This window comes from Ixodes scapularis, unplaced genomic scaffold, assembly GCF_016920785.2.
Source record: "Ixodes scapularis isolate PalLabHiFi unplaced genomic scaffold, ASM1692078v2 PGA_scaffold0__279_contigs__length_252992795, whole genome shotgun sequence".
Taxonomy (NCBI): domain Eukaryota; kingdom Metazoa; phylum Arthropoda; class Arachnida; order Ixodida; family Ixodidae; genus Ixodes; species Ixodes scapularis.
The window spans coordinates 127544343-127559585 of record NW_024609835.1 but is presented as its reverse complement, the minus strand read 5'-3'; the positions used below and the strand labels follow the sequence as shown (position 1 = coordinate 127559585).

Sequence of the window (15243 nt, the reverse complement as noted above, 5' to 3'; positions counted from 1 at the left end):
GGTTGCAGCAAGACTAGAAACCTGGTATGACAGGCCACGAAATAATTCTTCCACAAAAACTTTAAAACGCAAAAAAAAAAAAAAAACATGGACGAAGAAGAGACACGTGCAACGCGGGCTGGCGCTAACTTTCCAGCGATTTAATCGAGGCAATCAAACCAGCACAGATGCGTAAACACTCTTACCTATATTGCCAAGCCCTCGTGATAAAAGCTGCGAAGCTATCAGTTAAATACAAACAACACTTGACAATGCTTCGAACATTCGTATCAGTTGAGCGACGTGTCTACGCAAGACCATCTAGAAAAGTAACTTCCTCGTCATGTAGTCAAATAGAAGGCGGTGCGACGCAGTTGTCACCGGAGGATTTTATAATATACGCTTCAGCTATTTCTCTTTCAGTCTAGTTATTTTTTTTTAATTTGGTTAATTCTAAACGAGGATTGCGCCTGCACCGCGTGTAGTGTATACCTCAAGATGTCCCCCCCCACCTCCCCCCCCCCCCCCCCCCTTCCGATTAGCTAACAGACCGCTAGATGATGTTCGCGTGCCCTCCACACGCCCCCATGTTGGCATAATCTCGTAAACAACATTAGAAGCGTGTGTTCTGACAGGTGAACACACGCTCTTGTCTATAGTCATCATAGGGACACACTTTTGCCTGCTTGCAAGGAGCGGAGAGATCAACAATGGACGTCGTATACTCGTGTTGTTTTCTCCGCTCCGTGCAAGTAGTAGTAGTAGGCAACCTTTAGTTGCGCCACCAGAAAGACTAAGCAAGCTGGCAAAAGTTCGTCGCTTTAATGCCCGAAGCTACGCTCGGATGGCGCCAGTCAAGCGGCGCCAAACGTGGATGGTCACTGCGCTTGGGATCTTTGTGCCTTTTCCATCACCGACTCGACGAATCACGCACGGTGACCGCGCCGCGATCCTGCACTTTTGGTGCCCGTGATTTGCTTAGCCCTGCGCACGATGCCAAACAGACAAAGACGTTCGAGCGTCGTGACGATCGGCCCGGTCGACCCGAAACACAAACTCACAAAGAGAGAGAGAGAGAGAAAGAGAAAACGGAAAAGAGGCAGACAGTCAGACCGAGTTACACGTCTAAGGTTGATCATGGATCTGCTGTAGAACCGCCTATAGTCTTACATGAGCTTACCGCTCCTTTATAGGACAGTACTTCAGCTCGCGCATTTCTAAAGGAAAAAGTTACGCGAAGTGCAAAATCGTCCGCTTCTTTTACAGGGGTTGTGGTGACGTCAGAACGCGGAGCTCTGATTGGCTCTCACAGATTGAAAGTGGGGTACACCTCGAGGCAGCTTGTTCCGAGTTCTACCCACTATCCTTCAGTCAGAGCCACTCAGAGCTCGGCGTCTTTCTGACTTCACCCCACCACCTGCAAAAGATGCGGACAAACTTGCGTTTCGCATTGCCGATGGGCGACTCGCAGACTGCGCTGAAGTTCGAGGCTTCTGACATTTAGGGCTGGACGTCGATTAAAAATGGTAACCGGAATAATCGCCACCCTTCTAATCGATTAATTAATCGATTAATTGGTTGCGTTCATTCCGACTCGTGGTATATTTTTTTTAGGTCAAAGATAAATGTTTGCCTTTTTTTTTTTGAATATGTGAAAAATGGCGCAACGTACAATTTCGGATTTCCAGTTAACCCTTGATGTGTAGCTGAGGACAGTCAAAGGACACCCCGCACTCGCAAATGAATAATTCAGCCGCGCAGGCAAGAAAGGTTCGTTGCTATTCTCCGGCAGCAGCGAACTCCTTTGGTTGTTCGCCATAGTCTCTGCTGCGCATGCGCTAAGTGGACACCCGCACAAAGCTGGAGTGGCTGGGACACGTACATAAGCTTCTCCCCTTGTTTGGAGTTACGAATATCGCCCCCACAGTTTACCTTATAGGTCAAATTGTTACGTAAAGTTTGCCTTCATACATGTGAACTCGGTCCACGTCCCTGCGTGGTGAAAGCGTTGCATTTTTACTTTTCTTTTTATTTGTCGAAATTGAACCGATTAACCCGGTTAGATTTTTTTTGTACAAAATTTAGTCTATTATCCGATTAAAAGAATTAATCGCGGTTAAAGCATTAATCGATTAATCGGTAGGCTAGTCGATGTATTGCCCAGGCCTAGCTTCGATACGCCGTAATTGCACGCAGCCATTCAACATCTTTCTTGCTGTTCTACCAGATCGTAGTCGTCCTCTTTCGACGCGGTATAGTACAGCGTGTCGCATCGAGAGGGGACAACTACGGCGGTATCCATAGTCGTATTTGTCTTCATTTCTGGAGCCGGACGCGGCGGCAATGGCCACAGTGGCGCCGTGTGCACGAAGACGTTGGAAAACAGCTCCGCTGGAGCTTCCAGAAGCAATAAAGAATGGGCGGACTCCGTGGCGTCGCTGTATGTCAGGAGTTCGGTGCTTCGCCACTTTTTTACGGCGTGCGCAGTGAATCGGGCAATAAGTGTCTGCTTACTAAATAAAAAGAAAAAAAAAAGAAAATTCAACTAGACCTTGTTCCAACAAAAAAGTAGGGCACAGCCGCATGGTGTACGTCAAAACTGAACATAAATAAGAAAACTGATTTACGATTTAGTTAAGTTTACAGGAAATGACGCTTGGATATTGTGCTTCGTGCTTAAGTACAATGAAAAAGGAATCATTCCTAGCGGGGATTAGACGGACGTTTAGTAACGAAACCAACATTTTGAAATGAGGTGATTTAAAACAAACAAGCTTTATTCCATTCGTACTTTTCTTTAAGTATGATTTTATTTTAACCCGGCTATTAGCACGTCTGGTCGTTGTGTGTTGAAAGTCCCTTTATCGAAATGCCGTCAGTGTGGCGCCACGCCGAGGGGAGTTCCGCTGAAGCACGTAGTTCCCAGCAGAAATGCGTATGCACCCTTTTAACGGTTGCTGACGCACACGTATGCGCGTGCGACCTCACTGTTTGATTACCCATAGTCGGCAAAGCGCGTTTCTTTTCTGCAGTTGCAATCAAAGGGAGAGAGAGAACGTGATGGGGGGGGGGGGGGGGGGGGAGTTATGTTCTCCTCTCCATCTCCCACTTACAAGCATTAACGACCGGCAGTTGTTAAAGATATCGTTTTTATTGAGGGTGCCTCAATATTGGTGGCTCCCGCAGTAACCGTTGCTCCTTCTCAGCGTTCGTAAGGGGAGATGAAAAGGGCAACCTACTTCAAATAAGCATTTTAGTTCTTCTTCCTTCAATTCCAGCGGAGCGGCTGGTCGAATTCTCACGTACCTTAACTTCAAATTTGATCATCGCCTTTATTTTCAGCAGTCTCATTGAGGCACCGCTGTGGATCCCTTTCAGAACCCCATCAAACGACATTAAAGGGGCGATGCGACAATTTTCCTACTTTCAATATATACAGCTTATAACTATTCTTTGACATTTATTACCTATGAAACACACGTTGCTTTCTTTCTCTGCGCAATGGCAGTCGCAGAAAAAATCTGAGAAAAACGAACACCGCTCACCCCCTCAACTCGCCGCCATAAAAAAGCGGCCACGTGATCTGGAGCCGATTATATGCCGCCAATGCTTTTAACACCGTCACGCGTTTGGGCTTTGGCAGAGCACAGAGCTCGCGCCGAGTTCCACGCATGTTTAAGGTTCGGCTATTCCCGTCGTCGTAGCAATAGACCTTTTGCGAAATCCGGCAAGCGCCCCGGCCCGCGCGCGAGGAATTGTGGGAGAAACTGTCCCTCGCTTGGCCGCTCTGCCTTGAGATCGCATTGCCTTGTCGCTTGTCTCCTCTTAATCCTCTGTCTTTCGATTTCATTACCTATTTTTATCTATTCCATTGTATTTTTTATTGCTTCTAAATGTTTCTATTCTCTTCTGCGCTCGATATTTCTTGTATATATATAGTATTTGTTTCTTTACTTCGCCTTTTTCGACGGGAGTGCCGACGGACAACACGGCGCTTCGCGCGTCGTTCCCCAGGTGAGTACTACCTTTGCTACCGATTCCTATCGGGCTGTTCCTTTTGGTTCATTTGACCCGCGTGCAGTTGAAAGGAGCCGTTTATGAACACCATCGCACATGTCATAAAGGTAGGCAGAGCTCTGAATCAAGAATCGCGACGCGAGAGCCGAGCGCGCTGTGATTTGGCCGCCCGCGCTCGCTCCGTTGACTCGCACTGTAGCGTGTGCCTTCGAGTGCCGCTTACTTGACCAAGATACAGCACGTCGCTTTGTCGCCGCGAACCATTTGTCCGAATGTTTGCGAAGCTGAGGCGTATGCAACGCTGCGGCGCCTGACAACTGCGCGCTGCGGCGCGTTCCCTTCGCAAACGCCGACGGCTCAATGTCGCGGCTTGAATGCGCCCATGGCATGCCTTCGTAATCTATCTACTAAGCGGTTGTCAGTTGCCAACGTCCTTTTTCAAGTGTAGAGATGTATTGCCGCAAATCATTTGGCCGAATGCCTGCGAAGCCGTACAACCGTTCGTCATATCCAACGTGCTGTGCCTGACAAACTGCGCGCATGCAGCGGCGCGAGCCCTTCGAAAGCGCCGGTGGCCCAACGCCGCGGCTTGTATGCGCTTATGGCGTGCCCAGAGCCGTATATGTAGAGAGTTTGGCCATTCGTTGGGAAGTGTAGAAGACAAATGAGGAGGCGCCATTGGCCGAAAGCGGGCTGGGCGTGTTCCAGGGCGTCTTCAGAAATTCGAATGTGACCAACCAGAAGCCGGAAATAATACCCTGGCGGTGGTCGCGAGAAACAAACCTGATAACTGCATTAGAGTAACTCTCGACGGCTGAAAATACGGTACACGTGATGTTTCAATCACGCTCATCAAAAATGATGGTGGAAGAGTGCGACCAGTGGAACGATCGGCATAATCCGTACACCAAACGCCGTGGGCCGGAAATCGGCCGTCTGAGCGGTCACACCACTGATCTCTATGACAATTGCTGGATCGCGCTTCCCCGCTTGTTCGCTGCAGCGCAAGTGAAGCCACCGGGCTTCACTCGCTTGGGATACGATTTGCCGTTTTTGCTAGCCTTTGCTGCGGTTTTCCAGCGTGCTGACGACACGTTTTCTACTCGTTCGTCGTCATTCGCCGAAGAAGTTTTTTGAAGACTCTGTGTATTGTTGAGACTTTCCGTTGTGAACACGTGGAAAATTTTACGAAAGTGCAGTGTCGCAGGAAAAAGGCACAACGCGTCGAAAGGAAGGGCTGGCGGCGTGTTCAAAGCATCCTTGGCACGCCGAAGTGCCGTGTTTCTGTGCCTTCGCACGCTTGGATACCGACCAAGAACCGACGCCGTGTGTATGTGTTCAGCGAGTGCAATGTGCGTGAAGCTGTTCGTGCCTCTGGATCAGCGTCTTTTCCCCTCGCGGTTTAGGAACGAGCTTAATCCAGCGTCCACTAGCGACGGAAGATGGGGAGAAGGTACGTCTTTTTTTCGTCCTTAGACGATTTACACAATACCGTGCACAACAGCTCCTCATCACTGATCAGTGCTGGCTTATTATCAACCTACGCGACTCGCCTAATTGTAATTGGTCAACAGATTGCACACGAAAATATCAGCCGCGCTTCAAAGATTTTCATTCTCGCCGTCTTGTACTTTTGCTTTCGAAAACCCCCCTGGCTCCACGTACAACGTTGCCCTATTCGTGCTCCCACGGAATCTATTAGAGTAGATTTGGGACATAGCCATGGTTAATATAGTACATAAGAATACGTACAGATCTCCCCCTTTTATTGATAGCAACTCACCGGAACAGCTGGACGATCCAGAACTCCGTGGCCGATATATATAAATGATCTAAAGGCATCTACGCGCGACACACGTTCAGAACTTTGGCGCGGCGTCAATTCTTGACCGGTATCCCAGCGTGCGAAGGCACAAAGATGCATCACTCGGCGTGCCAAGGAAGCTTTGATCACGCCGCGACACCGGCGACACGTTTTCGACGAGTTGTACCTTTTGATACGGCTTCACGCACATTGCACTCGCTAAACACATTCACACGGCGTCGGTTCTTGGTCGGTATCCAAGCGCGCGAAGGCACAGAGACACGGCACTTCGGCGTGCCAAGGATGCTTTGAACACGCCGCCAGCCCTTCCTTTCGACGCGTTGTGCCTTTTTCCTGCGACACTGCACTTTCGTAAAATTTTCCACGTGTTCACAACGGAAAGTCTCAACAATGCACAGAGTCTTCAAAAAACTTCTTCGGCGAATGACGACGAACGAGTAGAAAACGTGTCGTCAGCACGCTGGAAAACCGCAGCAAAGGCTAGCAAAAACGGCAAATCGTATCCCAAGCGAGTGACGCCCGGTGGCTTCACTTGCGGGAGCGGCAAGCGCGATCCAGCAATTGTCATTGAGATCAGTGGGTCACACTCTGTCCGAGCAAAACAGAGTTGAGCGGCGCATTCGTTTCTTACATCTTTCTGCATGATTATGATCGAAACACCACGTGCACCCTGTTTTAAACCACCAAAAGTAACTACACTTCACTCTTACGCGCTTATTAAAACCATATACGAACATACAACTTCGATCAGAACTGTTTCTCGGTACCATCGCTAGGGGACTCTTTCCGGCTTCTGGTTGGTCAAGAGAGCATGCCAAGCCTTCTTTCCGAGTCTGGTGCACGCCCTGACTCTGCCCGCGCCTCCCATTGACCAAACTCTCTCAATACCCGGCTCTGGGTATGCCTTCTTAATCTATCTGCTAAGCGGTTGTCAGTTGCAAACACCCTTTTTCAAGTGCAGAGATGTCCTGTCACCCAGGCAGTCACCTTGAAACTGGTAGTTCCTTCGATAATTTTATTTCACGAGTCAAGATGCCAGCTGATGCTCGAGTCAAGATGTCAGCAACTGACAACCGCCGAGGAGGCTGATCATGAATGCCTGCCAAAGGCGCTCACAAGCCGCGATGTTGAACCGTCGGCGCTTGCTAAGGGCTCGCGCCGCTGCGTGCAGTTGTCGGGCGCCGCAGCGTTGGATATGCCGAACGGTGTTGCGGTTTCGCAGGTATTCGGACAAATGATTCGCGACGGCAAAGCGGCGTGCTAAGGCATACGCTACAGTGCGAGTCAACGGAGCGAGCACGGGCGGCCAAATCACAGCGCACTTGGCTCTTGCGTCGTGATTGTTGATTCAGAGCTCTGCCTACCTCTATGACATGTGCGCGGGTGTTCATAAACGGCTCCTCTCGACCTCACGCGGGTCAAATAAACCAAAATGAACAGCTAACAGCGCGATAGGAATCGGTAGCGAAGGTAGTACTCACCTGAAGAACGACGCGCGAAGCGCCGTGTTGTCCGTCGGCACTCTCGTCGAAAAAGCCGGAATAAAGAAACAAATGCTATATATATACAAGCAATATTGCGCGCAGAAGAGAATAGAAACACTTGGAAGCAATAAAGAATACACTGGAATAGATAAAAATAGGTAATGGAATCGAAAAACAGAGGATTAAGAGGAGGCAAGCGACAAGGCAATGCGATCTCAAGGCAGAGCGGCCAGGCGAGGGACAGTCTCTCCCACAATTCCTCGCGCGCGGGCCGGGGCGCTTGGGAAAATTGCAAATCGTCTTTTGGGCACGAGCTACGACCCGAACGCATGTCGAGGCATCGATTGTCACGAGCCAAAATCGAATGCCTACGCAGCCGTCGTATCCACTGTATGAGCAACATTTAAACATCGTCACAGCGGAGATCGCAAAGCTTGATGACGCACTCCTCGGGTTCGCATTGTTGGCGTTGTCCCCACAGCTCCGTCATCAAGTTTTGCGAAGGAGAGACTGAAAGGAAAGGTCCGCTTTCATCTTTGGAATTCCACCGCGACGAAGGCGCTTCTTGGTCATTGGCGTTGTGTTCGAGTATTTTTGGGTCCCTATAGTGCGAGTAAGCTGGAGTAATGTGAGGAAGGTTCCTACCCAATATCGTTGCACGGCCTCTTTAAGGGAAGCGGCCATTTCTTGACCATGAAGCGCGTGATTGGACCCGAGTCTTCGCCGAACGCTGACGCAGCACTCGTGTCCAATACACGCTCAGAGTATGTGATCGAGCAATGGCGGACTCGGAGAATTGGCGCAACGGCACCTAGATGGCGCGCGCTTTTGAAAAGGACCCATTGTGGAGGCTGTAGACAGTGCCACCAACTTGCCCACCTCCAGCGTCACCCTTTCTCCGGTAGTATCGCGTGGCTGCGCCGCTAGCTATGACGCTTACGCTGATTTTATGGCTTTCGAGAATTGGAGGCGAGTGGCGCAGGTTATCACACTGTAAAAGCTTAAAAAAAAAAAGAAAAAAAAATCTTTTCGGCAGTTTTGTCCGGGCTTATCCGAAATACAGTTGTGTAACTTGTGTTAGTTAATGCGCTCACATTTTGTAGCGTTCACTGATAGTGCTCCTGCGGGTAATGGATTGTCCATTTGTACTACTGAACGATAGTTGCGATCTCTTTGGAACATTTTTAGGGCGTTTTCTCGCAGTGTCTCGCAGTTGCGACCTAACTAGAAATAATTTTAATCGTACACTCAAAAAAAAAAAAAAATCAACAACGCTGGTGTAGAAGAATTTTATAAAGCCCTGGTCACACTGCTTATACATCATACGAAAGACAGTCTGCAAACAGATTCGAACCTGAGTCACCACGAGTACCGTGCTTCGAATGCCGCATGGCAATGAGTTCAAGGAAGAAACTTGGCACGTGGTATTCGAACCACGAATATTGTGGTAACTCGTGTTTACACATTGTATTTTGTATAATGTATGAGCAATGTGGCCCCGTCTTTAGGGGTTCTCCGACTTGTCCCTATTTTGCACCCTAAAAGTTTTTTTAACCTTCCCCTAAAAGGGTTCTTCGTGGAAAACTTATAAGGGGTTCTATTAAGCTATTTTTTTTATGCGGAAGATTTCTTGATCGCCCAATTGCCTTTCTAGTGCGCCAGGGAGCGATAGTGGTTGAAGCAAAACCGTCCTTTACTAGCTGAAAAAGTTCTTGGGGCGTCCAAAAACCTTTCAAGAAAGGATTTATTTCTTTTTGGTGTACATTTTCTCATACTTTCTCATAATTACGACTTAACAGTAAATAATTTTGTTGTTCCCCTACCGTTTTTTTTTTTCTAGTTTCTCGTAGTTGCGAGCTAGGTAGGAAGTATTTTTGGTATACACATTATCGTAGTTACGACATAGCTCTAACATATTTTGTCCTACAGTTTTTGATATTTGCTCATAATCACTGCCTAATTAGAAAACATTTTGTCATGTGTTTTCTCATAGTTTCACACAGTAAAATGAACAACAATATTGTGTCGTTTAGTTTTACACAGTTCCTCATAGCTACGAACTAATTAGGAACAAGAATTGGCAGCTGGGCTAGTTGGTAAACGTTCATGACGAAAAGCAACGCGAAACACAATGACACAGAGGAGAGAAATATATATACAGGACAGCGCCTTGTCCTCTGTGTATTTCTCTCCTCTGTGTCCTTGTGTTTCGCGCTGTTTTTCATCTAACTAGAAAAATATTTTTTATATATATTGTTTTTGCAGTTTTTTATATGGTTATGGCCTATTTAGAAAATGTATTGTCGTTCATGTTGTTTTCTTTTTTTGTTTTTTTACAGTTACCATCTGAAAATAGTTTTTGCCGTATATTTTTTCATAGTTTCTCATACTCACGACCTCACTAGAAAATATTTCTGCTGCACATTTTCTTCTTCTTTCTCATAGTTACGACCGAATCAGAAAGTATTTTTACAGCGGAGCTGTTAAAAGCTAGGTTCCCCAGGATAGTGTCCGGTACCAAAGAAATGTCGACACAAACCTACATAAACCTCTGGCCAGCTACCCCCACCTATAAGCGTCGGCGGCATCCAGGCTGTCGCTCATAGATGGCGGCAACCTTTGCAGCTGTCACAGAAGAATGGATAGTTGCGCGAGTTGGTGGAAATTCATCGTAGGAAACAGCGCGCAAAACAGACGTGGACGAAGAAGAAACATGCGTGACGGGCGCAGCGCACGGCTCGTGTTTCTTCTTCGTCCACGTCTGTTTTGCGCGCTGTTTCCTACGCTCTTATACTTCGTTTCAGCTTCGGTCCAGACGCAGCCGATGCTACAAGCGCGAGCATGTGGCCCAGAACAGTGCTTGCACTGCACGAGCGCGCGTGCTTGGCAGGGATGCTGAAAGCCCGGACCTCGCGCTTGTAGCTTTGGCCGCGTCTGGACCGAAGCTGAAACGAAGTATAGCAGTTTCGGTTTGGACTCACGATGGCTGGGCTGCGTGCCCTTTCTTAGGAGAAAAATGACCGGGTGCGGCTGGAGCGGCTACGCACGCAGCAGCGCGAATGGGTCCGCAACCGCCGCGTGCGTCGAGCGCTTTAGATTCCCTCGCGAAAGAAGAGCAAATCGCTCGTCGGGAAAGCCACCGCCGAGAAAAAAAAGCTGCAGCTCCGCTGTTCTTCCTTCTTCACCAGAGTGAAAAGGCTGAAAGTTTTTTTTCATGCATTTTCTTACAGTTTGTGTAAGAATGAATGAAGCGGAGACAGTTACGAGGCGCATTCGCTCTCCGCGTGCACGCACGCATCCCTGCGGCCGTCGTGTGCGCCCTTCCGTGCGATGCAAACTCGAACGACCGGGACGCAAGCGCCTCTGGGGCTAGCTCCTTATCGATTCCACGAAGCCCAGCGGCCTGCAGCCCCCGTTCTCGCGCCGCAGCAGGAAGATAGTAATAAAAAGGGAAGCAAATGGGCCGGCGGAGAAGAAGTGAGTCGCTTCGGCGTGCCAGCCAGGTGTTGTGTGGGCCCGATAAGTGCCTTCTGCAAATAACGCGACCGCGGTGGGCTTCGCGGGAACAAGAAAGAGGCTGCGAGAGCCCAACTTAATTAAGACAGCTGCGACAGTGAGGCAGTTGCAGCCACGCTGCGGATGGACCCGCTTTGGGGCTAGGGCGAATGCCCAATTAACACGTGCGGGCGGAAAAAAAAGGCGGACTTGGATTTGTGTTTTTATAGCGTGTGATTTACTCGTTAAAACGAGCAATGGACGCGCCCTATAATGAACATGAACGCGCCATAAGTATGAAGTTCCGTGTTCACGAGTTTTACTTTCCTTCAAATTTTTTTTTTCTTAGAAAAGGGGGGGGGGGGGGGGTCGCAAGAGTTCGGCGATTTTCCACGAATTCATTTTTTTTTTTCGGTAGTTTACATGCATGGGATTCCCCCACCTTCGATGAACATACGGGTAACCGGAATACGTGAAAAAAGGAAAACATCCCCGTACCGACGAGAATAAGAAACGATAAACTAGGGCACCCTACGATAAGCGATGTGTGGCTCCAAAGCAAGAAGCAGCCTCGCGTACAGTTCTTTCCTCTCGTGAGGCTTGGCGTTTTCTTATTCAAAAACAGTTCCAATTTTATTTTTTTTTGCGAATTTGATTGAACGGGTTTGGCGGTTATTTTTCGGGGTTTATCGCTATTTACCACAAACACAAAACATTATAGTTATGACGATCATGTTATGAAGTGTAATTGACTGATAGGAGAACACGAAACCACTACCACCCTCCGAATAACGAGTTCAACTTTTTAACGACCCGAGCAATCTTGAACAATATACTGCCTAACTGAAAAAAGTGAAAGCCGTTTACAACTCCCTGTAAGGCCGAATTGGAGCGCAGCTCTTGAGGAGGAGGAGGGAAGGGTACTGAGGGGAGGGTAGACCCCTCCTCCTCCACCTCCGTCTCCTCCTCCTCCCCTCATTCTTTAATATGCTCCGGGGGGTCACCTGACCTCGGGGGGAGGGGGTCACGTGACCTCGGGGGGGGGGGGGCCACGTGGCCTGGGGGCCACGTGATCTTGGGGGGTCACGTGACCTTGGGGTCACCTTGATAGGGATCAGGTGACCTTGGGGGGTCACGTGTCCTGTGAGTCACGTGACCTTGGGGTGACCTTGGTTACGCCGACGGCGACGCCTACGCCGCTCAAGCCGGAAACGGGCGCCTAAGAGCTGCGCTCTAAAAGAAGAAAAAAATTTCTGCAGAAATTACTATTGTTGTTTGTCTACGAATTGCGATAGCATTCGTGTAAGACAACCTCAAGAACGACTGACCTAGAGGGCGACATCAAAGAAGACATCTAGGACGACCTCGAAACCGACATCTAGGACGACCTCAAGGACGACATCGAGGACGACGCACAACCTCTAGGGCTATCTTAAGCACGACGTCTAGGACGACCTCAAGGACGACGTCGAGGGTCACGTCCTAGGAGTCGACGTCCAAGACGACGTCTAGGACGACGTCAAGGTCGTTAGGTCCGAAGAGGGTGCGAATGTGAAGGAGTGTGAGCATGCGAGCTGAAATGGTCTACAGCGCATACCAACTGCGCATGAGGAGGCCAGAAAGTCCAAGCAATCAAGGGGGGGGGGGGAAGTACTTAAAGCGGCCATGAAACAAACTTTGGGCTGGGAAAAATTATTTTAAATTGGGACTTTACTAATCGCATATCGTTTAGTTGGACAAAAGGAAGAAGCTAGAAAGTCAAAAGCCAGCTTTTCGGTACGAACATTCGAAAACATAGCGGACTATTTTGTACCTTCTTTCCTTTGAAAGCTCTCCGCCTTTTCACTATGATACATCCGCGGTTCCCAAAGCGCGTGAGCGGTGCCAACCTCACGTCAGCAGAGCCCAGCTCACGCATTGGACACGAGAACTACGTCACTCGGACGCATGCGCTCGTCAACAATCAATCCGTCCACGAATATTTGGATTCGCGTTCGTGACCAATGAGTGCCCTGACGGAAATTATCGTCACTGGCGAATGACAAGTTTTATGGTGTGCATAAAAATCACTGTGGAAGCTAGGAGTCATCGCACCGGTGCCGAAAAATCTCACGACGACGTGATTTCACAATTCGCATTTGAGTGGAGGATTAAAGCTAAGGAGGAAGAAGTAGGAAAATCGTTTCATGACCCCTTTAAAGAGTCCTATCGCATTAAAAAGAAAAACAGCGCCTAAAATAGACAAAGGAGCTGAATACACACACAGCGCGCCTTATGTGTCCTGTTTCTTGTGTTCTTGGTTCACGTTAGTGCTGTTCTACTTTGATTTAAAACATGCACCATCTATTTATTTTATTCAGTTATTTAAAGAATACTGCGGCTCACATCTGTGAGCCATAGCAGGGGTGGTTACATATTGACTTGGTGTGATGCTCTTACGAGCACTTTCTCGTGGCAGAAACGACTGCGTGAACAAAAATATCAAGTGGCGGAGGGGTTGCCATTTCGTTAGACAAAAAATTCCATTCGTGAATTCCCCGAGGGGAGAAAGAATATTTGAAGACATCACGCTTAATTCTATATTGTTTAATAGTTCTACTATGATTTAGTCTAGCCGAACCTCTAATTTGAAAATTCAATGTATCTATCAGTATTGACAGTGGAGATTCCATTAAGAATAGAATATAGATTTCTCAATCTCTTTATGTTCGCTCTAACTTCCAATGGTTGGATGTTGGCTTGTTCCAGTAAACTTGACGTAGACACATTATATTTGAAGTTATTAGATATAAATCTTCCAGCCAGTCTTTGCACGCGTTCCTGCTGTGTGCGGGCACGAAACTGTGTGAGCGTATTCTAGTATAGGTCGTAGTAGAAGCAATCTTTTTTGTTTCGCTATCCGCGAATTTTAAGGTGCGTCTAACTGTATACAATTTTCTTCTGACCTTATTAGCTATGCCATCTATATGGTGCTTTTGAAGTAGTTTACTAGTTATTGCCAGTTCAAGGTACTTGTAGCGCGAGCGTACCCGATTGCCGACAGAGCACCTTGCTGCCCGCCGGAGACGTCACGTTTGGATGGCGAAAACCGAGGAAAAACTGCGGAGGACAATGTATTGGTTTCGGCAGCGAACAAAAGATCACCCTTGTAATATTGTAGAGTGAATCTGGAGGAACGAGATAGAATTTCGTGATCAGGAAGCCATCCGCGTTCAGATGATACCTTAGGATTCAGTAGCTCAAAAAATCGGCGGAGTTCCGTTCTTGTAAAATAAAGAGAACAGGTTTGATAAGGTGGGACTTGTAAAAAGATTCAAAAATAAGAATCGCCTCGATCGGTCCCGCCTGAATGGGCACAACCGGTTTAAAGCCAATTCGATATAAATTAATTGGATCCTTGGATTAAGTGGGAATTTCACCAAAAAGCCAATTGGGAACTGAGAGAAAGCTGGGCCACACCAAGAAACAGTTCTGCAAAGACCGCCAGAGAGAAAGGACCCCGCAGAGCCCGACACCAGCCCAACCCCACAAAGCGGCACTCAAGGGCAACACCTGTGGGTCAACGACGGTCGAGGGCATCCCTGCGTCGACAACCGCCGCCGTAGTGATATTTGCTTTGCTCCCCCCCCCCCCCCCCCCCCCTTCCCAACGGCAGACCCCTGTCAGAGGGCCCACCCCTTAGTAGATAGATAATCGCCAGAACTTCCGTTGCAGCGTACAAGCGGGCAGGGCGCACCACGAGCAGGTGGAGGTTGACTTTCCACGCCGCGTCAACCGCGGAGGCTTGCACCCCAAATAAAGAGAACAACGAACTAGCCAGGATTAACGGCGGACGTGCTCGCAGATGCCTGAGATCGCTATGTTTGTAACTTGTGGCGCCATCTACCGATAGGCCACAGAGTGCGTCGCCTGCTGTAGACGACTGATTTTTTAAAAAAATATGTGCATGCAATTTTATTACAGTTGTGATGTGTTATTTAAAAAAAAAAATTAAAGCCGTTTACAACTCCCTGTAAACGCCGAATTAGAGCGCAGCTCTTCAGGAGAAGGAGGGAAGGGTACTGAGGTTCACGTGTTATTGGGGGGGGGGGGGGAGTGGTCACGTGACCTTGGAAAGGTCACATGACCCCCTCGCCAAGGTCACGTGGGGGACACGTGACCTAAGGGTGTCACGTGACCACGGGGGTCACGTGACCTCGAGGGGTCACCTGACCTGAAGAGAAATTTTTCCGCTAGATTTAGCGGGGAAAATATTCCGCTAGATTTAGCAGGAAAATTTTCACGCTAGATTTAGCGGGGAAATTTTTCCGCTAGATTTAGCGGGGAAATTTTTCCGCTAAATTTAGCGGGGAAATTTTTTTCGCTAGATTTAGCGGCGAACTTTTTCCGCTACATTTAGCGGGGAAATTTTTGCGCTAAATTTAGCGGGGAAATTTTTCCGCT

General features: G+C 48.4%; 1 protein-coding gene and 1 pseudogene across 1 annotated transcript in view; one reads left to right on the top strand and one right to left on the bottom strand.

Annotated features, from left to right (window-relative positions):
• Nucleotides 1–15243, top strand: part of LOC8033539 (ras-related protein Rab-27A) — a 197046-nt gene that overhangs the window by 60758 nt on the left and 121045 nt on the right. The window lies entirely within an intron of this gene.
• LOC121837368 overlaps nt 1–15243 on the bottom strand; it is a 77931-nt pseudogene that overhangs the window by 1743 nt on the left and 60945 nt on the right.